Source organism: Numida meleagris, chromosome 10, assembly GCF_002078875.1.
Source record: "Numida meleagris isolate 19003 breed g44 Domestic line chromosome 10, NumMel1.0, whole genome shotgun sequence".
NCBI classification, from domain to species: Eukaryota; Metazoa; Chordata; class Aves; order Galliformes; family Numididae; genus Numida; species Numida meleagris.
In genome coordinates, this window is record NC_034418.1 from 3,352,068 (window position 1) to 3,377,749 (window position 25,682).

General features: G+C 44.6%; 1 long non-coding RNA gene across 1 annotated transcript; it reads left to right on the plus strand.

Moving 5' to 3' along the window:
* LOC110404304 lies at positions 16–23,726 on the plus strand. Its single transcript, XR_002442150.1, has 3 exons — positions 16–101; positions 17,372–17,521; positions 23,523–23,726. It is a non-coding gene; the product is annotated as an uncharacterized LOC110404304 (long non-coding RNA).

Below are 25,682 nucleotides of genomic sequence, written 5' to 3' on the forward strand. Positions count from 1 at the left end.
AGACCCTGTAGGAGGGCTGGATTGGGGGGGGGAGGGGTTGGTGCACTTGGGCTAGGAGGCAGTAGTGTGGGACCATGCGGTTCTTAGATGGGCTGCTCAAGGTGGGTGTCTCTGTTCCTGGGGTGCATCCTGGGAGTGGAGGTGGAGAATGCCTCCTGAGGGCTTGAAGCCAGGGTAGGGGCTGCTGCCTTCCTTGGCTGGGGAGTGCTGTGGTGCTGTGTCAGCTTGGGGAGAGGCAGGAGTGACACTGTGTGTGTTCTCCTCTGGAGACACAGGGAAAACTCCCTCAAGTGTTCTTCTTGTACTGAGTGGGAAGGCTGCACAGACAACAATGTGGTGAAGCTTCTTGTGATGGCTGCTCACCAGAGCCTCTGGGAACAGTTTTATATATCAAACAATATGGCTTGGTTGTTGTTATTTTTAATTTGACTTACTACTTTAGTTGTTAATTTACTGTGCTGGGGAAGAGTTTATCCTCGTCTTGACTTGTGCTGGCTGATGTATTTTTATATACGCACACACATTATTCTCAGTCCGTTATCCACCTATGAATTCTTCATGATTTATAAAGAGGATATGAAGCAAAGTATCCAAAAATGAAACAAAGATGGGAATGTGCTATACTTCTTATTTTCAGGGGAGAGGTTAATGTGAAGGTGTTTTCTGCCTGTTTTAGCAGTTCCTAGGGAAGGGGTGCTCTTCTCTGTCTCTTCCCCTTTGTGAGAAGTTGTGTGGTCTGTGGAGTGACGGGGTCTAATGCCATTGGTTTGCAGTGTGGCAGCAGCCTGCTCAGGTGGCCCTGCTGGAGCCAGGACTGGGCCTGGTGCCTTCCCACTGCTGCCTACTGTGGTTCTGGGAGTGGGTTGGGCGGCTGCTGGGGCAGGATCTAAAGCTTGGATTAAAAACAAACAAAAAAACATGTTTGTAAGCACAGTATGTGAGCTGTAGAGGAGATGTCTTGCACTGGTGTAGGAAGCAAGGCCCCACAGTATTGTAGGATGGCATTTTATTTATTTTAGACAGAATCAGGTGAGTTTGCTCTTGTGCTGCTGATTTGTCCCTCCTTTGCTCTTCCAGCCCAATCTGCAGCATGGTGAAGAAATGGAGCTGTGTTGTTGGGGTCTTTAGGATCCACTTGAGTGTTGCTGGGAAGATCTTTGATACCCAAGAGATCCAAAAAGCACAAAAGCTAGGATCCTGCATGAACCAGACCTGGTCATTAATGCACTGTGGTGTTGCATCTGCATGGTCCCAAACCCAGCAGGGGAGATCTTTGCCCGGTCTCAGTGGCAGGGTGCTGCCACTGTTAGGTTGGTATGAAGCCAGGGCCTACAACAGAGTGGAATTATGGAAATGTTGTCCTTGTTATTAGCACTTTTCCCCTAATAATTTTAACGTATATTCTACAAAGGAAGTGATTGTTGCATCTCATGATGCTGGCCCAGTGCAGAGGTACTGCTGTCACTCCAGCCACGCAGCCCATCTTGCCATTGGGTTTTGGAATTTCTCTTGAGCTGTGATTGCCCCAGAGCAGTTTCTTCTCTTGTGTTTCCCTGTGAGTGGTGCTTGTTCTCGCAGAACTCCAGGCACCTGTCTGCATTCTGAGTTGTTTTTCCTTGGGACATTTAATTATTAAACCAGAAGAAGGGGAGTGTTTTGGGGAAGGTGCAGGGAAGCAGAGCAGGTGACTGAGATCCTCTGGTTTAGCATTAGCCTAGAGCTGCTGTTGCTAACTGCAAGCTTCACCATTAACTCATGCTGAAGTATGAGGCTATTAACCCAAGCTGGTACATTCCACACCCTCCCCCCCCCCCCCCCAACCTTGGCTTCCACATGAGACAGGGGAGCAGCAGTCTTGGGGCAAGGCTGTGACTCAATCCAGGTGTGGGGAGCTACCAGAAATAAAGTATGTGGGAGCAGAAACTATGTACAAAATTCTGGTATGTCTCTTGTGCTTATGCAGAGCTGACTCTGGCTTCTAGGCCCTCTAGATTTGTGCTCACCTTCAGTCTGAGCTGGGCTCATAACAAGACCTGATTGGTATCATTGCATCTGTGGTTGGATTTTGCATCACTTCAATGAATCTTAAACCAATCTTAAAATTGGTTTCTCAAAGCTATTGTGGGGCTTCTCCCGTGTCAGCCCCTGGGATCGCTGACTGCCAGCTGTGTACTGCCCCTTGGCACCATGGTGCTGAGCCCCGGGGCTGGAAGGTAGAAATGGAATAACACAAGCAAGCAGGGGCTGACACGGATAGCATCATGGATCTGGGCTGCTGGTGAGAGGCACGTCAAGCTGTCAGCAGATAACTATTTTCCTGGAGCCGAGAACAGAGAAGCATGTGACATTTCAATTACCAGTGTTTGTATTTAAATGTAAATAAGTGGTTTGTTTACTCTATAATTCAACAAACCTTATAATTACGATCTTATTATGATATTTTTACAGCGCTTGCAGCAGCATATGGCACTTCAATAGGCAAGCAAGGCAAGAAATGGAATTACGAATTTCTGTGATGTTTGTTTGTGTATTTGTGGCTCTGTTATAACCCCTTTGTTTTTAAATACCTCATTTCTTAATTTGGCAGTTTATATAATTGGAATGAATTTACATGGAGTGAAACTCTGAGCCTTGTGATTGGGTTACCATGTTGTCCTCCATCTGATGTAGGGTCTTCTGCTGGAAAACCCAACTTCAGGTGACTCGACAGTGGTGCAGAGTATTGCCAAAGCTAAGAGGTCATTAGAGACTACGTGGGTCAGTGCCTTACTAGCGCAAATTATTTTAGCTCTTGCAAATGATGCTGTTGAGTGCACTGTGCTGATGAGGCCTCAGACTGGGATGAGTGCTAAGGCTGTAGAGCATTGATACTTGGCAAGGAGAACTGGCTGCCTGACTTCTGTGTCCAGTTTGGTTGCTGATGAGCAATTTTATTACTTTGGCCCCTGGTGTCAGAGGCAGATGTTGGTGGTATGGCAGTAGAAACTGAACCTTGTCGCCTACATGTGTGCCAGAAATGGCACCCACTGACATTCATTGATGCTTGCTGGGCGTTTATGGAGACCAACCAGTGGATGTGGGCACAGTGAGGAGGTGGGTGGTGCGTTTCAGCTGTGGTGACAATGACAGTGGATCACCTCTGCTGGTGCAGGTTTATATGAGCACAGCATGCAGTCTCTTGTTTATCATTGGTGGAAATGCGGAGCTGGTGGTGCTGACTACATTGAAAAATGTTTTGTAGCTGACAATGCGCGCTATTAAATAGTGTCATTGTGCTCCTTGTATCTGTTGTAGTTTCCATGGGTAAAATAAGAGATGTTACTTTTGGAGTGACCTACGTATAATGATGTCATGGTGACTTCAGTTGCAGCCGGCTTCTATTGCAGAGCTAGCACTCAGTTTGTTCCCCTTATACCTCACGTCCTCTAATATCCTAAAGAATTAAATCTGTTTCCATGTGGCCCTCCAGCTGGGGAGTGCTGCTGCTGGGGCTTCCTGCGCCCGAGAGGTGCAGCACTGCATTCCAAAGCATGGGCTCAAGGATCTCAGCTCTGCAGTTGCTGTTCTTTTCAAGGCAAGTGTTGTACACAATATATGAAGTGTAGTGTAAATAATTTAACTAGCCTTTGAACATGGAAATAGCAACATGATAAAGTAGCAAAACATAACAAGTTCCCAGCCAAACACATCACTGACTGGTTAGCCTCGCTAAAACAAACATAATTTTTTTTTCCTCAAGTGAAACTGATTTAAATGCAAGGAAGAGGCTGCAGAAAGCTATGTTTACACATTAACAGCACTGTGGTTATTTGCAGCTGCTGTAAGTTTTCCACTGACAGCTGATGGGGCAGCATGTGCTTGGGAAGGGAGCTGTGCTGGGTGACAGGCAGCAGCACAGCCCAATGGAGGTAACACTGTAGTGTGGGGCCATGGGGAGCCCCCAGGCCACATTCTCAGCTGCAGTGGCCCCACTACCCTCGAGCTGCTCTGTGCCTTCTCTTCCATGTGCCTCATTTATTTATGTGTGAGATCTAGGGAAAATCATTTTTCTTTCCAAAACATACAGTATTAATTTTTACTTCCCTGCCAAATAATATTGCTCCAGACAAATGAGCTATGTTTGTGCTGCGGACTCTCTGGAGTCTATACCTCCATTTCTAATAACACGTACAGAGCCAAATGTTACAAGTTGGTGTGCTGTTGCACCAAGAGTTTATTTAACTGGGACCCTGACTGGTGACCCAACGCGTGGTCACAGCAGCATGTGGGGCCTGGGAGCACATGGGCAGCCATGCCCAGCGCTTCCCTACTGAACATCTCCTGCTTGACTTGTTTGAGCTCTCATAGCGTATTACCCTAAAAAAAAAAAAAAAAAAAAAGCCTTAGGCACAAGGTTCTCTTCTTGCACATCTTATTTTAGGCATCAGCTGTAGTCTGTGCGGAAGGCATATTTGCTATTGGAACTATCAATAAAACATAGTTTGTATGTTAAATTAGTAATCATGGAAAAAGCTCCTTAGGTTTTTATCACTTTTTTTCCCCTCCTTCTACAATTATGACAAAGCCAGTTCCAGGTTTTTGTTGTGCTGGGAATGTGCCCTCCCACAGCTCCTGGACCTGCAGGGTCCCCATGGGCCCTATCGTTGTCCTGTGGTGCCAGGGGCAGCCTGAACTAAAACCTAATGATGAAGTTGAAGGGCTCCGGGCGCTCTCTGGGGCTGGTTGGCTGGCAGCTGCCCGTCCTGGGCTCTTCTGCAGTAGGGTGAGGCTGGGAGGCACGGAGGTGGCTGGGCTGTGCCCTCCTTCCTCCCTGCTGCAGGGCAGCCTTGCCAGCTGCCTGTGTGCTAGAGGCTGGGTCCCTTCTACAAAGCTTCTTTGGATGCCACTCTGTCTTTCTCTGAAAAACCCTCTGCTTTCCTTTTGAAGCAGTGTTTTTCTGGGAAGTTGGGTAAAAATTGAGGAGGCCTTTAAAAGTGATGATGCTTTGAATATGTTAGCTGTAATTTTCTTTTTAAAATTTATTTTAATGCTTTGGGGCTCATTTTTAACTCCTGGAAAACTTGGGCTAGAGACTTAATTTGTTTTGTTTGGCTGAGCCAACTGAGAATTAGGATGTCTGGGTGTATTTTGGAGAGAAATATGAGGATTAAAGACCTGTTTTGGTGTGTAAAATTTATTGTTTATAATTTAAATGGTTATAAATGGAAATAGTTGTTCCTGGCTCAGTTTGCTGGATCTCAATGAGCCTGAGGAGAAGGACACATCCTGCAGAGGCACCTGGAAGGAGGGCAGCAGGGCTGCAGGGGACGTGGTGCGGGAGCATCAAGAGATGGCACCGAGCTCTGCTCCTCTGGCACCTGAGCACCTCAGGCCCGGTTCAGCAGCGTTTGATACGGTATTTAACCACATCATTTGAATCCCCTTGAAGTCCTATTGATTTCCTGGGGCTGCAGTGAGGCTCAGTGTGGTGAGTTTGCTCATTGCTGTCCAAGCTGGTACCTTCATGGTGGGATGAGCACAAATCCCAGCTGTAGGCATGGCTGTGTCTGTGCATGGTCGCTGTCCTTCCACCTCTGCCTGGCTTGCTGCAGTCAGACTGTTACAAACCCTCTGAGGAAATGGCTGCTTCCCATCAACGAAGGTTTGGGGATGGCTGGAGGACTGCAGGTCCATGGCAGCTCCAGGTCTAAGCAGACACATTTTGTGTACCGGGTGCATGCATTGGCTGTGGGAACGTCTTTATCGCATTGCCACCTGTGTAGCGCTACACACTGTAAACGCGTTGAAGAAAATAACTCTACCAGACTAGGGATTGCGGTGCCTTCTATCTGCCTCAAGTTTGGAGAGGGTTGTGGTTTCCACAGAGTTCAAAGGCAGAAAATGAGAAAATGAAGTATTGCATCTGCTGGGCAAAGGGGTGCAGAGTAACCCTGGGAAAACCGTGTGGCTCCTGGGTGCAGGTGGAGTCAGAACCTGGCCTGCTGGCTGTGCAGCTTGCTGCAGTTTTCAGTGGGAATGGGTAGCTACCCTTCAGCAGGTCACTTTGGCCTTGCGATAGGCAGCCCAGCAGGGGTGAGTGTTGCCTCTCTTCTATAGGATGCCTGAAGTTTTGTCTATTGATTCGGCCCTGGATCTTATCTGTGTATTTATCTGCTGGCGAGGAGGTACGGGAATACTAGTGCCCTGTTTTAGTACAAACTCAGCTGTTTGCTGATCAGCAGCGACTATTTAAATTGACCAATCTACCTCACCCTGGCTGGAGATCAAGGGATCAGAACTTAATTTCATTCCTTGAATAAAGATTTATATATATATATATCTCCACATGAAAATATCAGAACATGAAAGGTTAAATCAATATGGAGTTTTACATTGCTTAAAGGGCATTTGCATCAAAGCAGCCATGAATGCAATTCACTTGTTTAATGAATTTTTTATGCTTATTTAATGAATTTCACAAAGGTTTGGTGTTTTTCATAAAATGGATAAGGACTTCCAGTTTTATGAAATAATAAAAATGGAACTGAAGTTATGAAATGAGCAATCTCATTAGTTAGCCATGATATATTCATATGAAAGTGTACATGTTTCTGAATTATTGCAAGCAGCTCTATTGCTTGAGCTGTAACTTGTTATAATAGTATTGCAAATACGCCTTTAGTTAAGATATCAGAAAGTGACAGAAATTAGATTGATTGCTAATAATGATTTAATTAATATTTATTGTAGTTAGCATACTGTGGTTGTGTTCTTTCCTGGAAACTACATGTTTGTATTCTTCTTTGGTGGATATCTGGTGAAGTGCAGTACTATTCCTAGTCCCTTTTAGCTAGGTTTCTGGCTTAATTTTGTTTGCAGAGCCTTACCCTCTGTTTTATTACGCTGATGAGCAGAGGAAAATATTACAGTGGCCTGCCAGTAGTAAGAACGTGCCTTATTTTCCACCTCTCCCTGGTGCTCCTGGAATTTAATGGGATTGCATCATCTTGCTAACAAGTTCTCCCAGATTGGTGGCACTTGGGATGAGAGGAGGCTGTACGAGCCCTCTGACCTTGGTACCTTCCCTGGCTCCCCAAGCCAGGTCTGCGTGGCTGTGCATATGCTCAGGGAGGTGCCTGGCTCCATTAACCAGCCTGGGAACCTTTACCATGCTGGGGTTAGGGTGATACCTGAGGGTTTAATTCTTCTCCCCCTTGCAGACAGACCTTTCCCTTTCAGATGCTTTGGCATGACATGTGCCCACCCAAGCCAAAGCAACTTTTGCATTGTACCAGCACCAGAGAAGCGGGTGCAGGAATGCTGCTGCCCTGGGTCTGCTGGTTGCTGCCCTCACGCTGCGGCGAGGTAGCAGGCAGAAATGGTGCAGTAATGAAAGGTGAGGTGAGACATCCAAAGTTAATGACCTTGCCTTAGAAGTACAGCACAGTGGATGCCTAAACAAGCAGTCTTGTTAAGTACATGCAGTAAGGCACAGCAAGGCAGGCAGAATGGGAGGAGTGACGCGCCCTCGATAGTTATTAGAGCAAAAGGAAAAATGAAGCATCTTTTCACTTATGAGGTGTTGTCATCCTGCTCCTCAGTGTGCTCTGAAACTTTCTTGCGAATAGCCACTTTCCAAATAAAGGAAAGAGCCTCTGTGCCCACTCCTGCTCCGTGCCCTCTGGCAGGAGGTGAGCATGCAGGTGGAGCTGAGGATGGGGGCTGTGGGCAGGGCTGCTCCCAGCTGTGGTGCTGGGGTGAGGGTCCTGTCCTTGGGCCCCTGCTAGCACTGTGGGTTCCACAGTCCTGCTGATCCACATGGATCACTGGAACCAGGTGAGGTGACTGCCCCTGTGCCATACAGCAGCTGGGGTTGGTGTGAGGGCTGCTGAGGCCATGGAAGCACCTTGAGGGATGCTTGGGGGTGGGAAGGGAGCTCGGGAGCTGTCCTGGGGCTCCCAGCCCAGTGACAGAGCACCCATTGTGGGCAGCAGGAGCGGGGAGCTCTCTAGCCTTCTACCAGATTTAATAACTAGCTGCAATTTAATTTGTGGTGTGAAATAACATCTCTTATTATATCTAATGTAAATATTTACTTCAGAGGTTTGACTAAAAAAACATTGCCTGCCTTCAAAGCCTATCAGTTTCTCATCTGTGGCTGACAAAGAAAGCTTTGAGTGCTTAAATTCATTTACAGAAATTAAATTACGATTTTCAACACTAAAGCTTCTGTGATTTCAGACACTTTTCCTTTCCTTTTATTGTTTTTGACAGCATCTAGACTCTCAAGGTAAGTGGTCGAGTGTAGTTCTATGTAAATGTAAAACATAAAATGAAAACCGGAGGGAAGAAAAACATTTAAAGTAGGAAATTAGACCAGTTATTGAGTTCCACACTATGGTTAATGAGTGTGCAGAAAGAAAACATCTTCTTGGCCTAGTGAGCTGGAGCATTACAACTGTTGCAACACTTCTTCTGTTTTTGGAAGGAAATAAGTAATAACCTCGACACATGGGAAGTCTTCAGTTTGCATTTTTTAATGCCTCAGGGGAGTGCAGTGTTTCTGGTTTAAAATCTGTTAAAATATTCTTTAAAAGGCAGGTTTTGTTCTGAAACCAAAACAAAAATTAACATATTAAGCATGTGTGTAGGTCAGGAGTGTATGGGAAGGGCTCAGCTGCCCTTCCAGGACATGCTTTTTTTGGAATTGCCCAGCAAACGTTAGAGGGAAGGCTGAAAATTACTGTCCCTTGCTGAAACACATCCTGTGTACCCAGGACTTGTGCTGTGCTGCCCAGGTGTAATTAGACATGGGCTGTAATAGGCTGTGCAGGGGTTGAGGGGCTGGTACGGGGCAGTGCTGCTCTGCTGAGCCCTCCTCCAGCAGCAGGGAGATGGTGCTCTTGGGGACGTGCTGCAGCATCCCATGCCAGGTGCCCTGACTACGCTGCTGATGTGTGTGCTACTCTTGCTGTTGCCCATATGACCCTTCCCTTGTGTGGCTGGTGGTGAAATGCCCAGACTAAGTTGTCCTGTGCTGAGCTGACTCCAGAGACAATTTTTTTTTTTTAAAGCATGTAGCAGAGCACTGAGCAATTGGAAGGTATATGAAATTGCCTTGGGTCCAGCTGAGGTATGGGGCCCTTTGGTCTGAATTAATGAATGCTGTTTCTCATCTGAGTGAATTAGCAGGTGTCAGGGTCCTACTAACGCAGCTGTGCAGCTTCATGTACCTCGGTGAGCTTTGGATGAGGAGCTATAAGAGCTTTGCATGCTGCTGCACTGTGCAGTTCAGCAATACTCTTGTATGCTTCGTGTGTACTCTTTAAATCCCTTTCATGCAAAGGTTGAGGTATTTTCCTTTAATTTCATTTCCCAATGCTGTTACTCAGCAAGCTCTTGAAAGGTGTGAGTAGGTTGATCAATACTTTATCTTTTCCAGGCTAATAAGTTCATTATTATTGACAAAGCGTGGCTGGCTTCCTTCAGTCTGAAAAATGAATGTCCTGAGCAGAAGTAATTGGGGAAACTTTTTTAATGATGCTTTGATTGGGAAATATCTCAGGGCCAGGCTGGGGTTCATAGTCAGAGCTGCACAGGGGGTAAATGATGTGGCAGGGGCAAGGCTGTGATGCCAGAGGCCGCCCCAGTCTGGGAGCCCAGAGAGCAGCTCCTTTGCCTCTTTTCTGCATTTTTGAGCAGAAATTTCACCTGAGTCCTGAAGCTAAATTCCTGACAGAAGTTGCACCGCTGTGCAGAGCAGCCAGCTGGTGCCAAGCTGGCATGAAGCCCCTGCCCCCTCTGCAGCCCTTTCTGTCAAGGTTTGTCTCTCTGGGCTTTGGGTCGTGGTGCCCTTCCCAGCCCTCAGACCTGAAAGCAGCTCTCAGGCCTCTGTTACATTTTTTGCTTCCTGGAGTTGTGAAGCTCAAAATTAAATGGTTCAAGTCTGGATCAAGATTAAATAATTTGGGTCAGGGCATTGTCTCAGGTGCCCTCCAGGAAACACAGTCAGCATTTAACCTAACCAGCTCCTGTAATTCCACCAAATTCAGCTGAAACAGCATTTCTTCCCTAGAAGGGAACTTGAAGCTTAATAACAAGCATCCTGATTCTTTTTTTTTTTTAACAGCTTTTGAGAATAGTGCTGGCTCCAGTACTCAGACTGAACCTCAGCAGCTGTGTTGGGGCTTTGGGCAATGCTGGGATGGTGCAACTGCCCCCAGGAAGCTGCTACTGTCCTGCAGCAAAGGGTGCATGCTGGGACCCCTCCTGCTTGGTGCCCGCAGCAGCAGAGCAGGCTCTTCAGGCTGCAGTGGCTCAGAAGTTATTCTCCTGATTTAAACAGCAGTATGCATGCAGGTTTGGGAACTAAATGGAGAAAGATTCAAGCAAACAGAAAACTTTACTCGTTGTTGAATGATGCTATTTTACGTGGTCTGCTCTGAAGACCCCTCGGGGTGGGCACCAGAGATGTAAGAGGGCTTGGGCACCTATATCTCCTGGTGCTTTGGGAGTTCATCTCATGGCTTTGTTTGTGTGACTGCCTGTGCACCATAGGAAGAAAGTCACTGAGCAAGAGCATGGCCCCAGCATCAGGCTGATGGGCACCGCTCCTCACTGCTCTGCGCAGGAGAGAGGCCAAGTGCTTGCAATTCTAGAATGTCATCATAAGAGCACTTGGTTGTCACATGCCATTAGCTGCTTAGAGTGTGGTACCTCAGGAAACGCTTCGTCATAATCCTCCAAATGAAGAAAGCTGAAGTGAACTTCAGGCTGATTGTTGGGTTTGGATATCATGTTACGGGGTCGGATCGTGAACTCAGAGTTGTACCTACACTCAAATTGGTTTAAACTGCAGTCAGATAGCTCAAGTTCTGAAAAACTGGCTTTCATGTGTACTTTTACTTTTATTTACAAGTAAAATTTTAGAGAAATACCTACATGACAAAACTTGTCCAGATTTTCTGCTCCACCTGATTTCCCCAAAGCGCCTTTTGCTCAGCAGCACTGTTAGTTCAGCTTTATTGTGTGTGTGTTTGTTTTCCTGCAGCTGAGCTCTGGGAAATGCTGCGTTGAAGGTATGTATGTTGGCTGTGTGGGTTTCTGCTGCTGCATCCAGCTGCAGTTTGCCCCAAGGAGAAAACTGGGACCTGTGGTGCTGTGTAAGGCAGGGTGTTGTTCTGCGGTGCTGGGTTTGTCCCTGAGCAGTATTTTAGTCTTTGCTGTGTTACATGGCACGGCAGAAGCACAGGGTATGTAAGGACTGGTGCCATGGCTCACCAAGGCAGCCAGTGAAAACAGCTCTGCAGCCATCCTGCTATCCAGCTGCTTTCATACTGTTAGCAGAGCAGAAATTACATGGTGGTGTGTCAAACAAAGTTTATTCTACTGCGATGCTCAAAGGTGCTATTAAGCTGTCAGACCAGTCTGCTCTGTCCTTGGCTGTGCGGCACCAGGATTTAACATGGTTTCAGTTCTCAAAGCCGCCCCCTTCTGAACTGACCTCTGTCCCTACCCAGGTTAATGCCCTTCAGAAACATTTTTTTGTGGTGGTTGTTGCTTCAGGACGTCATGATGGCCTCTCTGGGAGTAAAGGACTTGTTGGTTTTCATTTTTACCATCACAGCCCATGTCGGTCCCTGTGCAGCACCAGGGCATGCGTTTGCCTGAGGTGTGGCAGTGAGGGGGCTGAGCTGGGCAGCAGGGCTGCTGTCTCTGCTCAAATTAAGCCCAGGGCTGGGGGAGTCTTCATGCAGATAAACTGATAAAAAGCCTGTGAACTAAGCACAGATACTAGTAGAGCTGACAGCGATTTTTAATGTTGGTGGTAATAATGAGCAGTGCCTCATTACTGGCCATCAGAGACAGACTTGCTTCTTTTTAAAAGATCTGTACAGTTGAGTAGTGTTTCTGCTTCTAACAATTTTTTTCCTTATTTTGACAAGGGGAAAACATTAGAATTACAATTCCATCACAAATGGAATCAGAGTCCCTTTTGCTTCACTTTCATGATGTTTCACTGATGTCTTTCAGAATTCTGTTGCTTACAGCACCAGCAGTGGTACAAGTGGTGTGTGTGATAGAGGCAGCTGTGCAGCTCATTTCCTTCTGATTGCTTTAATACAGAGACCCAGGGCTGGGCAAAGGGGTAAAGACAAATATGAATTGTTAAGATGCTTGCCTTAAATTTGTCATAACATCTGCATGTTGTTTCGCTTCCTTCCCCACCACTTCAGAACGTGCTGGATCAGTGAGGAACAGATAGCTCGGTTTATAAAACAGCACTTCTGTAAACTAGGCACAGTTGGGGAATGTGCTTCTGGGGGATTTATTCCATGAAATGCAAGGGAAGGATTCATGAGTACATAAAATAACAGCCTAATCAAAGAAATAAACATGAACAAGTCTGTAATCTTCACAAAATTGAGGGAAAAAAGTGCTTCTGATGGACTTGCTCCTACTGTTCTCTTTGTAGCTGTTTCCAGAGCTCCGACCATCTGTTCCTTGTTGTAGGTTGTTAAGTGAAATGTGCTGCCAATACAAATAGCTCCACTTGATGTTTGTTTGCATAAATTGTTTTGAAAGCTTCATGACGAATTTTAAGGATTACTTACAGGGGTAGGACTCTGTGGAAGAGGAAATATAAATTTGATGATGCATGTTGGAATCCATTAATTTGTTTGGAATTTACTATAAAGGAGAACATCCTATGCAATTGTTGAAGGGGGAGGGAAATAATTTCATCTTGAGCCCAGAAGGTTATGTGACGAGACGCTAACTTGGCCACATCGCAGTAAGCGTGCTCAGTCTGCTTTTGCAGCTTTCTGAGCTTGGTTGCCCTTACCCAGCCGAATTGTTCAGTATTTCCAACTCGTCAAGCTTCGTAGCAGTGGTATCTGGGTTTTGTCTGGTTTAGGAGCCTTGGAATCCATCTGTTGTGTCACACGCATACAGCACTCAGGGGATAACCTCTGCTGCCCAGAATTGCTGATCTCGAGGCTGACGGAAGATAAGTAAGGAAATGTGAGCAAGAAGAGAGAAAAAGATCTGGTTAAAGGCCCCAAAGCTAACAGCAGAGCTTGTGTAGCCAGGCTCATCATCCTGGCTGTAAGCGTGGTAGTTGCATCCTGGTGGGAGCTGCCTGCAAGCCATGGGCTCAACACATCACATAGGAGTTATTTGTTCCTTTAAGTAGCGTTCCTCCTCTTAGCAGAGACTTAATTCTGGAGGTTTATCTTTGGCCTTACTGTTTGGAAACGCTGACTTGTTGAAAACACACATTTCCTTCCCGTTGCAAATCTGGATTTGCAATGCCCAGCCAGTCAGATGCTCCTCTTGTCTTCATGAGGCTGTACATGGAAACCCCAAGTGCACACTCGCACACATGCTGCTGTGCAGCTCATCACAGCCTCGCCGTGGTAATTCTCTGGTTTTAAGTGAATTGACCTGGCTGCTTTCATCTTCAGGTAATGCAGCCCCAGTTTATAATTCAGACCAGGAGCTTATGGAGATTTAGAAAGAGGCCCAGAGCTTTGCTTTACTGTGCCAGTTAAAGCATTTATACTGATGACAGTTAAATTGTTGAGGGCTCTGTTATTCATTTACATCACAGACACTAAGGTCCTCTGACGACCTACTGCAAATGTAAGCCAGATGTACCTAAACATATCTATTGTACATTTTACTTCATTTCAAACACTTCTCCTGACTTTCAACTCAAACCTTCTGTCTGTCTTGTCATGCTACAGTGTTTAATGATATTTTATTGCATTAGTTCACAAAACCCTTGAGTTTTTCAGTTGTCCCAAGCTAATGGACTGGATCTGTACCCATTTGCTAATACAAGATCTTTTTTAGTAGGTAGCAGAGCTATTAAACATAAATCAAGGTTTCCGATAAAATATTAGGTTTCTACTGCATCTTACAAAAGGATAGTCTCCAGTTTTACCTGATTATTATATCTTACAACCTATAGTTAAAGCTTGTTTGGGGATTTACTGCATTCCATACCTAGTAATTTCATACAAATCCATAATGATTATTCTGTATGTTCCTTTCATTTAGCTCATAAAAGAAACCACATAGTTTGCTAGCTGTAGAAACAAGAGCCATTCCCTATTATTTCCTTTGGAAGGATGCATTAAGAACTTTTTTTTTTTAAAAAAATATTCTTTACTTAACCTGTGTAACAAAAATCAAACAGGCAGTAAGGAGATATCCTGCCTTAAAACAGGACTAACACGGTTAGCTACAGGGGAAAAAGGAACGTTTTCTTTAATAGCACTACAATCTGTATGTATACTTCTGAAAAATAGATTAAAATAGCATGAACTTTAGGGAGATTTATAAATCTTGTTATCAGGAGTGAAGTGAACAGGTTTCTCATGCTCACCTTTGAAGCAGAGGCTCTAGAAAAAGGTTGCCTGTTGGGCATGGTCTTTGGTCCCAGCTGTGGCAAGCATGTGAGCACAGGCTTGCCTTAGCATTGCCCTTGGTGCATCCTTCCAAAGGCAGAGCATCTCCATTCCCTGCTGCTGTTCTTGAATATGTGCTCAAGTCCTTCTGAAGCAAAGGTTCAGGTTTGACCACCCTGAGGTGCTGCTCTCAATAGTAAGGCACTGATGGATGCGATTGAGTGCACACACTGAATAGGATGTAAAGGATAATTGTCCCTTTAAATGGATTGTTTTGTGTTATTGCAAGCAAAGGAATACGTATAACAACTTGATATCATTTATTCTGGTGCAAATCTGTAGGAACTTTACAAAAACCTTTTGGAGTTGGTTTAAAACTATGTGTTGTGAAATGGAGCATGGTGTGGCTTATTGGCCAGAAGGTTAGTACAGCCAATGGAGGTAGCTGGTAACTTCTGATCAAAGACTTCTTTGGAAATGTTGTGATGAAACAATCTTAATGAAAAATGAATCTGCCTGATGAATGTCAGATCTAGGGTAAAGGAGAGAGCAAGCTGGGGCTGGTCATTCATAGCAGCCATGGGGAGAGCGCCTGGGATGTGAGTGTCCCAGGTTCCAGTTCTCTCTGTGGGACTGGGAAAACCCAGTCCCTCTGAGATCAGGCTTGTGGTTGAGCTTGTGGCTATGATGGGGTGGATGTGCCACACGTGGGGATGGAAGGATGTAATGTTCTGAAGCTGCATCCTGGATTGCAGTCTGGATTGAAAACCAATTTAGAAACCTCAAATGTTTCCGTATGAAACAGTTTTTGTTTTGTAGCTTGCAGTACAACTGTTTTCTTTCTTCAGATGTTACTTACTCTGGTTTGGAGGCAATGTTACCAGCACTGTGATTCTCGTAGCCATTCACTGTTACTGTATCCCTTATGCTCCTGCCAAAGCAGTGTCTTAAAATGAGAACTCCTGGAAATTGATGCTGTTACCAAGGAGCAGGAGATGGTCACATCTCAGCGTGGGCTTTATGGACCCAATTCCTAGACCAGGCTGCATGTTTGACTTTAGGTAGGTTTTTACTGAGCCAGCTCTCAAGCACATCCCCGTGGTGGTTGGAGCCAGCTGGTGCTATCAGATGCCTCTATGCTAGGTGATAACATGAGTGACCTTAGAGGCTCTGTTTCTCCCAAGGAAAACAATGTTAATCGTTGACTCTCTGCTATCACTGGAAATACAATGCTGTCCAAACACACAAGCCGTATCATCCTGTATCGCTGAAAAAAACAGATGCAAGCATGGTGTATTTGCTAATCAGTGGATATAAGTGGTTTTTCTTTCAACATTTTCTCAACCAAAAAAAAAAAAAAAAAGAAACCAACCCACATCTGAGCTTCACGAGTAAACCACTAGAAATAAGAGGGGTAGAAATGTGATCACCTTAATGAGAATGCAGAAGACAAAATAACCGTTGTGGCTCAAGGTCAGCCAGGCTGTTACTGAGGCTTGGCTTGGTTCGCAGTGCAACCTGTGGCTGGTGGGCTCCTGGGGCGCTGCTCTCCCAGCTGCTGACTTGGGGTCCAGTTCAGTGGCTCTGGGGATGACCCCAGCTCTCCACTGGATGTCAGTGTTCCCCAGGAATGCGGCTGCTGGAGCACTTATCTGGCAGTAAAAAATAAAGTAAAATAAAGGAAAAGAAAAGAGGGGAAGTAAGGAAAACTAAAGAACTTTGATTCTTAAGAAAAGTAGTTTAGGAATGCCAGTTTTGTGACAGTTCAAATCACCCTTAATTATAATGCAAACCTCAGCAGAAAGATTATTTACAATAAAAGGCATCTGATGTGACTTCCAGGCTCATGTGCCAAGGAGTTGGGTTTGGTTTCAGAGAAAACAAATGAACATTCTTCACTCATCTCCCTACAGTCTTGATATTTTGATGTACTGCGGAGTAAGTGACTCTGTTTTTGTCTCTGACAGTTTTTCTTTTTTCAATAGCCACAAAAAAATATTTTTTCAAATCAGTGAAAGCATGAGCATGTCACTAAATGATTGATTGCTTGCTGAGCTTCAGCCTTTGGTAATTAGACTTAACATAACGTCTGCTTTGCTAGAGAATGGTATTGTGCTAGATTCAAATGGCACATGAAAAATTGAAATCAGAAAATGTTTAAAAAACAATCTGCTGCCATCTGTTGCATGATTGAGAAAGGAACACAATGGGAAAAGAGGCACAGGGAGCATGAGGAGTTCTCCATGGGCTCCACCTCTGTGCTCACATGAGGGTCTTCATGGGAAACTTTGGCTTCTTGGTTCTCTTCCCTCTACTAAAATGGATTCATAAAAAGGGAATTTCAAAGTGATTTTGCTGAGCAACCAAGTGGGATTTATTTATAGCACGTGTCCTGCTTTTGCTTTGGGGATTTTAGTTGAGAACGTGCTGAGTGGAAAGATGTAGTCCTGCATCTTAGAACTTGCTGCCCCTTGGCAAAGGGGCTGATTTCTAAATTGGAGTTCTGAAGATGTTTCTGGTGCTGGTATGTGATATATGTTAGCCCCCTCCCCAAACCTGAGATATGTCTTCAACTCCCACTTGCTCAGTAATGTTACCAAGCCTTGCTTGCCACCAAAACTGATTCCTCCCACTCAGCAGAGAAGGTTAACTTCTTTCTAGTTCAATATTTAGGATGGGGTTTGTAACCAAACAACACTGCCACAAACGAAGAGCCCTGACTAACCTGTAAATTTACGAGGGAGCACCAGGATGACCGTCCTGGTAGTTTGAGTCATAACTTGCTCATCCTTGGAGCCTCAAAAGACTAGCAGCACACCAAGACCTCAAGGTGTGATTTTTTTCAAAAACTTGGAAGACAGAAGTTCCCACGCATCTCATTGGAAGCTTTGCCTTGACAAAGCCTTCTGGCTTATTTTATCTCGATTCAGCTTAGTTTAGACATTCAACCCAACTGAAGGTTGTCTTCTGCATTGCAGATACACTCACAGAGGAATGAGCTCCACCTCTGAGGACAGGAGGGAGCAGCAGTGGAAAATGATGCTGTGAAGTGGCTTGGCTGGACGCCTCCACCAGCGATGTGACCACGTGCTGAGCAAGAAGGAAGCAGCACTGGGCAGCTCTGAAAGGTGGGTAAAGTTTGGAGCCAGCTGTCCCCTGCTCCTGTGGCTTTCCAGAGATAGTTGTCTAGGTTTGTATTGTAGTGCTTGGATGTGCACAGTGCAACGCTGAAGTAAAGCCATGCTCAGATGAGCTGAATAGTGATTATAAGCTTTCCACTGAGTGTGGGCTGTGCTTGACTTAAAGCAGTGAGACAGTCAATTAGTCCTTGTTTTGGAGCAGAATGTGGGCCTGAATTGTCACTTGCAGAAGCACATCAGAGAGCAAACCACCTCTATCTGAAAGGTGAGCTGAACTCTTTGAGCCTGGTAGCCACACGGGATTAAAGAAGAGGATCTTGAACAAAATTCTGTTTTTTGAACAAAATCGCTGAGACTGTTTCTCAGTTTGTCTTTAAGTCATTTCCTCAACCAAAAGCAAGTGATTTACTTTTTTTGGAAGCCCTGTGGCCTCTGAGCTCATGGAAAGCTGAACCATAGGGCTGAGTGCGAAATGCTTCTGAAAAATTCAGTTCCTTTATACTGCTTATGGTTGTTAGTGCTGTCTTCCATCACCTTCTGTGAACTGCCATGTAAGAAAGCCAAATGGAAACTGGAATTAGCTGCCCAGAGAGGTTGTGGGATCTCCTCTTGAGATATTCCAAACCTGCCTGGATGCTTTCCTGTGCAACCTGCTGTGGGGAACGTGCTTTAGCAGTGAGCTTGGCCTGGGGATCTCCAGAGGTCCCTTCCAATCCATTTGATTCCATGGTTCGATGAAATATCTGCTTTGTTTTTGTCTCTCACTTCGCGGCGCTTTGTGTTTCATTGACGTAATACAGTGGGCCAAGAGTTACGGAATTTCATGTCTTATGAAGGTAGGTGAACAAAGCTGGGTTACTGCTAGGCTGGCTTCTCTTGTGAAGAAAACTCATGCCCATGTGGTCTACAATGAATTTTAGCAGAGGCCATGCGCTAAAAGCAGGATTGTACAACACCCGGTGCGGTTGATGCAGTCTGAGCTGTTCTGAGTTGCATCAGGTAAGACTGGGCTTGTGATGCTTAGATAGGACGTGAAGTTATTTGATTTGCTTTCTTTAGGCTTATATGTTATCATCTGCGAGCAAATAATGCCAGCAAACAGAATAAATATAACAAGTGGGATACTTCCCCCGTAGCTTTAGTGGTGGATTGTTTGACACTTAAGGCAGCTTTTGCAGATTGCTAAAATATTTTCTGAATTGGATACAGCTGAGGGAGCTGCTTGATATGAAGCTGAAGACTGACCTATCCTGCAGGGCCCATCTGCCTGTGGTCAAACATGCTGAGAACGCCCTTCCTCCCCCAGCATTTTTTAAGGTGTTAATAACTGAAGCTCTGAATGTGCCAGACCTTGAGGGCTATAAGCCTGGTGAACTAGGCTGTATTCACTGACTTCCAATAACAAGCCGGAGGATCAAACCCTGGAGGAGCAGACTGATGTAGCTTGCCCAACTGCAGGGATGGATGGATGCTGTGTGCTGCCTGCTGGGAGGCCAGGCCCCAGCCATCCCAGCCAGTTTCCATCAGTGGGAAACTGGTATCGGGGCTGCTAATTTTGGATGTGAGTCTTCGTAAAACATAATCTTTACCGTTTGTTCCTACAACGTGTTTTCTTTTTTGTGACCACTGCACAGTGTTTATTTGAGCACACTGAGAACCCACAGCTTATCGGGTCTTCGAGCATTTTCCTTTTGAAAGAGATAACAGAGGAAGAGGAGATCAGAGTAGGGAGGGAGAGGGGGGTACTGGGGATAAGTATCCTATTTGCATCTGTCACAGCTGTATAGTAAAGCCCTTGTTATTTTCAGCAGTCTTTACAATGTGAGAGGGAAATTCAGTTTAATTTTTACTGAAGCTGTAGTTTTGGTGTTTTTTCTTCCAAGAAAAGTAACTCAAGTTTCTCTACACTTGGAATTTTACCGAGTTTGTGCACTGAATACATGAAATGGAAACAGATAGGCTTAATTTCCGTAGGTCTCTCAGGACTGTTAATAGTTAAGCCTTGCTAGGTGGCTGTGCTTTTTTCCCTTACCAGTTCTCTCCCCTTCATCTCGAACAACATTTTTACTTCATACAGTCACTAGGAAAAAGAAGTTACTTTGTAAGTGACCCTTGACTACGTTGGCTCTGGTGGCTGACCCTAGGTTAAAGGATACCAAGATAGCTCTAGCCTGCTTTTTGTCAGCGCTTCCACTCCACAGGAACTCCTGGAGATGCCTTGGTGGGAATCCAGTGATAAAACTGGAACTCGTTGCTCACTTACAGAAAGGAAAACAAAACCGAGGAAAGAATGCTTCCTGCTACTCTCTGGTCAGTCGATAAGCTTAATTGGCCAGGCCTGCCTGCTGTACATTGATTGTACCTGCTAATAAAAGAGCTATTGATTGGCACTTTATTTAGCGCTGCCTTGCATGGACTGTATAGTTCCTGCTAATGTTATTACTACATCAACCTTTTCCTGTTCCCCAGCTCTTTAGCACTATAAATTATGTCAAATGCCACCAGTGTTTTCAGTACTCTTGGACTTCTGGATGGATTCCTTTAAGTTTTTGACCTCCTTAGTACACAGTGTGTCATCCCTAATAGGTGCTAAAATGTTTAATAGGATACAGGAGGAATGGAGATGCGAAGTTATTATGTAAAGTACTGTAATTGTTATGCCTACTTCTTATGTTTTAATTGGATCTCAGAAATCAAAGAAATTGATGTTCTCTGACATCTATTTAACGGGACCGTGATTAGTGAGCAGTTCTGGCAGATTAATGGAGATAAATACCTATATTTGGGAGCTCTTGCTGTCTTCGTAACCTTGCTATTACTTGTAGAGGTCAGTGTACAGGCCTCAAATAAGATAAAGGTGGGGACTGGTTAAATAAAATGACTAAGAGCAAACATCTCTAGCATCCTATCTTCAAGTGGATATTGAGAGAACTTAGCGTAAGAGACCCTGCCACATTTAAAGTTCTGCCTGTGCTACTGTAATAGTACCCCTTGGTGCATTTTCTAAAGAGAATGTCTCAAACATCAATAAAAGTTCCATAGAAATAAGCAAGAATAGCTGGTCAATACTGAATTTTAAGTACTGAAAGGATAGCCAATCTTGGGAGAGACTTCCCTGGGAAGTCTGCCCACTGGCATCATGGTGGGAACTGGGAGGTGCTGAGGTCCCCAAACCCTACTCACCTTATTCTCTTTGGAAAAGTAGACCTCACTTTTATGGACTGACACAGTAATATAAAATGTACTTTCGCTTTTTGTTTGCTTTGCTGTACTTTAATGAGCTGTACAGCTACTTGCATGTAGCGTGATAGGTCAGAGTTGCAAGGAGCTCTTAGGAAACTTTTCCTGAAGTATGTGACAGAAAAAAATGAAGGTATCAGGAGCTGTCACATATGCACACATCGTAGTTTACAAACCGAGTCATGAACGCAGCCGTGAAGCAAGTCAGCAGTCTCTATTTTTAAGGCTGCTTCGATAAGAGAAAAAAACTAAGAAATGTTAGTAGCAGCTTCTCCCAATTGTTCCTTTCAAAAGTGGAATTGGTGGTATTAAATCTCCAATTTAAGAGAGAAACAAAGCAATTCTTATGTGCGGGTCCTTTGTTTTTGCACCTCTGTATCTACTTCTTTTGGCATAAGAGCATTTGCAGTAATACATGCTGCAGGACATTCTCGCAACCAGACAAGAAATTAGAGCTGCTGAAAAGTGTTATAGAACTACATTGCAAACCACCTTCACTTCAAATGTAAGGTCCCTGCTAAAATACCAAGTTAGGGAAGGGCTTGGTTAACTTAAAACTGGTAGGTATGGCTACAACTGGCACATTAACATTTTTGTATTGCCTCTCATACTCATCAAATCGTCTTTTAAAGGGAAAAATTCTTTGCATTTGATGAAATGTTGGAAACAGTGTAGTGTGTTTTCTCATATCAAAGGCCTTCTAATACTTGTTTCTAATGCTTTAAAGAACCATTGTATTAAAAAGATTTAAAAAAAAAAACAAAACTTTAGATTTCAAAAAATAAGACTAGCAGAGACTTAGATGCAATCCAAGAATTTAAAGGAAATCCAAGAAAAAAATAGTTTTTTTTTTAACAGCTCTGGAGGATCAGTCTAAAACACTAGTATGTGAGGGTCGTGACTCTAGGCGTGACAGCCCAGAACATTAGTTCCAAGGTAAATATGAGTTTTGTAGGATGGTGCTGATTTACACCAGGTGAGGATCCAGCTCTGAGCTGCTTATGCAGACCTGGCATTGGCAACTCAACCTTATCACTTCATTTGTCTTTCTCCCATTGTAATACATGTGGGGAGGAACACGGTCCTTGTGCTTTGCCAGTCAATCTGTTGCTACAACTTTCCTGCTCTGTGTTGTGATGATGTGTTGTTCAGCGCTGCAGTTCCTGGCAGATGGATGTTGCCCTGCACTGAGATGCTTTTGGGATGCGGCTGGGTTGGAGGTGAGGCCAGTCTGCTGCTGGTTCTCTTGCCTGCCCTTGGCGCTGAGCATGGCTCCTGGGGAAGGCGCTGCTCTTCAACCAGTGCAGGTTAAAAATCAGCAACTAATTCACAATTATTTTCCAAGGCTCAAAATGCAGCCTTACAAGTTACATTCGGATGTACCAGGGTGTGTTTGATGGTGCTTCTTAGCTCACAGCGCTCCCAAGGCAAGTATTAATTGCCCCATAAAACACGCTCTGTCGTGTCTTGCAACTCAACGTGTTACATGCCTGTGCAAACTTGTTTTATAGCCCTAACAGCCCACTACTGTTTCTGAGAAATGTTTTCCTTTTAACGGGCGAAGGAAAAAACAACATTTAAAAGTATTGTAACGGTGACAAGGAAGAAAGAATGCGATAGAATTTCCACTGGCCAGAAAAGCCCTTGCGGGTTAAACACCTGCTATAAACGGGTGCATGTATATTATTCATATTAAGGAGTCATCTGTCTAGAGACCACATCCGTCTCCTCTGAGCTGAGGAGTTCCCAGATACCTGGGGCAGCAGCAGGGTGTGCATAGCTGCAGCCATGTCCCCAAGCTCACGGTGCTCCAGCAAGCGGGACTCAGTGCCCAGAGCACGCCATGAGCTTCAGCCTCACTGCTTGGGGCTTGGGAGAGCCAGCTGCTGTGGGGCCGGCTGCTCTTCAGCTGAGATGTTTCCACAGTAATTCCAGCAATTGCAAGCAACAAAGTAGGCCTTTTGACTATGGAGAATTTTAATTGTCCTTTCCAAGTCTCCTAGTTCCCACTCCCACATCTCCAGGAATGAGATGAGCGTGCCAGCAAGCAGATCACAGCCTGGCCTCAAAGATTTGCATGCGCCATAGCTTCACTGGGGTCAGAAAGGATTATTTCCACTGTCTAATTGCAGGGATGTGGCTGAGTCTGCATGGGGCTGGGGTCCAAATCCAGGAGAAAGTATACATGTGCACACTCTACTGTGAATGCACCCTCCCATCCAGTTCAGGTGCCCGTACTGCGGTCTCTTTCTGTGCTGAATGGAAATAAATATTCCCAATCTTTCTTGAAGATTACCTGAGATTACCTCCTATGCCCTCCCTTCTCATAACTACTTTTGAGGTTACTCCTTATGATTGGAGATGGCTTACTTCATCCCATTCCTGCCTGATTGTCTTAGATCTGTAAGTGAGCTGACTTGCAGCCGTGTGCCGGTATGGGGCTGGAAACATGCTGTTCCTCTTTAAAAGATATTTTTAGCCTGTTCCCCCTGTGCAATAAGTAGTTAATACTGAATTTAGTACCTGCTGTGCTGTGAGCTATTATCTTTGTGATATGGGAGCGTTTTATAGCCACTTTTCACTCCATACTGCTGGCAGAATGATTTCATGATGTGTATAGATGTTGAAGATTCAGACCTCAGATTTGTCGATGTGTTGCCAAGTATCTAGCATAGGCACCCAATTAAACTATGATTTAGTTTTTCTTGGTGTATGCTTTGCTAAATCTGGACAATTTTTCTGCTTTTAGGTCTAAAGTGAGGAAAGATCCAAGGATACTTAAGTGACAAGTCCCTGGCAAGGAGATGTGGGTGAAGTTTACTCACTAAAACAGCAAAACTCCAATTTTCTCTACCAAAACTCACCTGAAAGGCTTACTGAGATCTGGGCCATAATTTGTGTTGCTGTGTATGCTATATAATATACTGTGCCTCTGTCTATAATAAATAGGTGATATTTTCAAGCCCTGCTGCTACATAGCAGTTGAGCAGGAAATTCTCTTTATTTGCAAGTAATGCAATGCAAAGTGAAAGGACACTCTAATTTAGGAATAAGTAAATCTTGCCTTTACAAGAGTTAATTTCATTATGTATAAATAGTTTCATTTTACAGTTGTAAAGTCAGTTAAAGTTGGAACCTAATTCACAATCAAATGTTTTGAAGATTTATGACTCGTTCCTGTTGCGTTCCCTTCAGGACAATAAGGAGCGTGCTTCCCTCGCCCATGTAAATTACCTGCAGTGAAATCCATTTTTGTGATTTATCAGTCTTCTCTCCCCTCGCTCACAGGCTAATGTATCTGAGAGCTGCAGTGCGTAACAGTCCCTTAAATCAAGGGAGAATAAGGAGCTTTGTTAAAGTAGATTAAGAAGAAGTTTAAGGGGGCAGTTCCACAAACCACTACTCATGTCAGCATCCTCACCGCTTCCAAGAGCTCCAATTATAGGGTGAGGTTTGTGCCATTAGTGCCTGTGTGTCAGGTGGGACGTGTGGAGGCAGGCTCATCCCGTGCTGCTGCAGCAATGCTTCTGAGGTGGTGGGCAGCATGTGCTGGGAGAAGAAGTAGCACCAAGAGAGGAAGTCTGAGCAGGAAAGCTACACGGCTTAACAGTGGTCCTGTAAAGAAGTTGCCTGTCAGAAATAACAAACAAGCCCACAGAACATAAAGTGTGGAATCAAATCCTGCAGCTCATGGCTCACCAGTGAGCTCATGCAAGGAAAGTAGCTTGCTTTATAAGAAGTGTGGTACGTTGTAATTTGGATGCACATAATGGTTAACTGTTCCAAAAAAGTTGCTCTGTTGTCCCAGATAGTTGTGTTCAAACTTCAGCTCCCTACTTGGCTCTTGTCACGAGCTCCCAGGTCACATTCACCAGTAAATGTTTTCAGAGGCAGTGGGTCCCTGACTTGCTGGAGTTCCAGGAGGTTCCAGCATTTCAGGATGGCATCTTGGCAATGACATGAAAACATTAAGTTTTCTTTGTTTTTGTTTCTTGTTTCTCCTTTCCTTGGATAAATGCTGTAAGGCTATTTGATTGAACAACTTCCCTGGTACTACCTGGCAAGATATTCCTGGTTGGGCTTGGAGCCAGAAATCTAATAACGTTGAGACTTATAAAATATCCCCAATAACGTCAAGTTGGAGTGAGGAGGCAGAAAAGACCTCATTTTTCTGAGTTCCTCTAAGAAGGAGGTACTTGCCAAGGCCGTGAAACTCCACTGTGCAATCCTAGCTTGAAGGCATGGGGAGCCCTCATGGCCCAAGGTCAAGGGCTTCATGTCTGCTGTGTAAGTGAGACAGGAGTATAAGGCTGAACCCTGAAGAGAGCATGAAACTACAGGACTCTGTGTCTGTGAGGCGTATGGGCTGCAAAGTATTCGGGAATGTTTGGTTCCTAAACAGACCGGATTAATTTTTCATGAGAACATCAGTGGGAGTAGCAGGATTCAATATATGTTTAAAAAAAAAAAATAGGCATAAGGTGGATATGGTGTTGATCTGTGCTTGTTAAAGAGTAGAAGAAACTACATGGTGGTGTTGAAAGCAGCCTGTTCAGTTAATGTCTACCTTGTATAAATTTCAGCAAGAGCAAAACTAGGTAGCTTTAAATAGGCATCCAAGCAAAGCATAGACAGTTGGGGGGTGGGGGGAAGGTAGGGAATTTAGCATGACAACTTTGTATTTCCAGTGGAGAGTCAGCTATGGTTCTGTGCTGGGCCACAAGAACTGCATCTGTTACCCGGGCATGTAATTGTGTATGCAGGTTATCAGGAAAAGCAGCTAAAGCTTTGGCCATACTTGCGACTAGAGATCCTATTAAATTCTTTTCTCAGTTTGTTATTATTTGCCTCTATGTTGTGGTTATGTTTGAAAATATACAAATGTGCATGAAGCAAGCAGATATTTCTC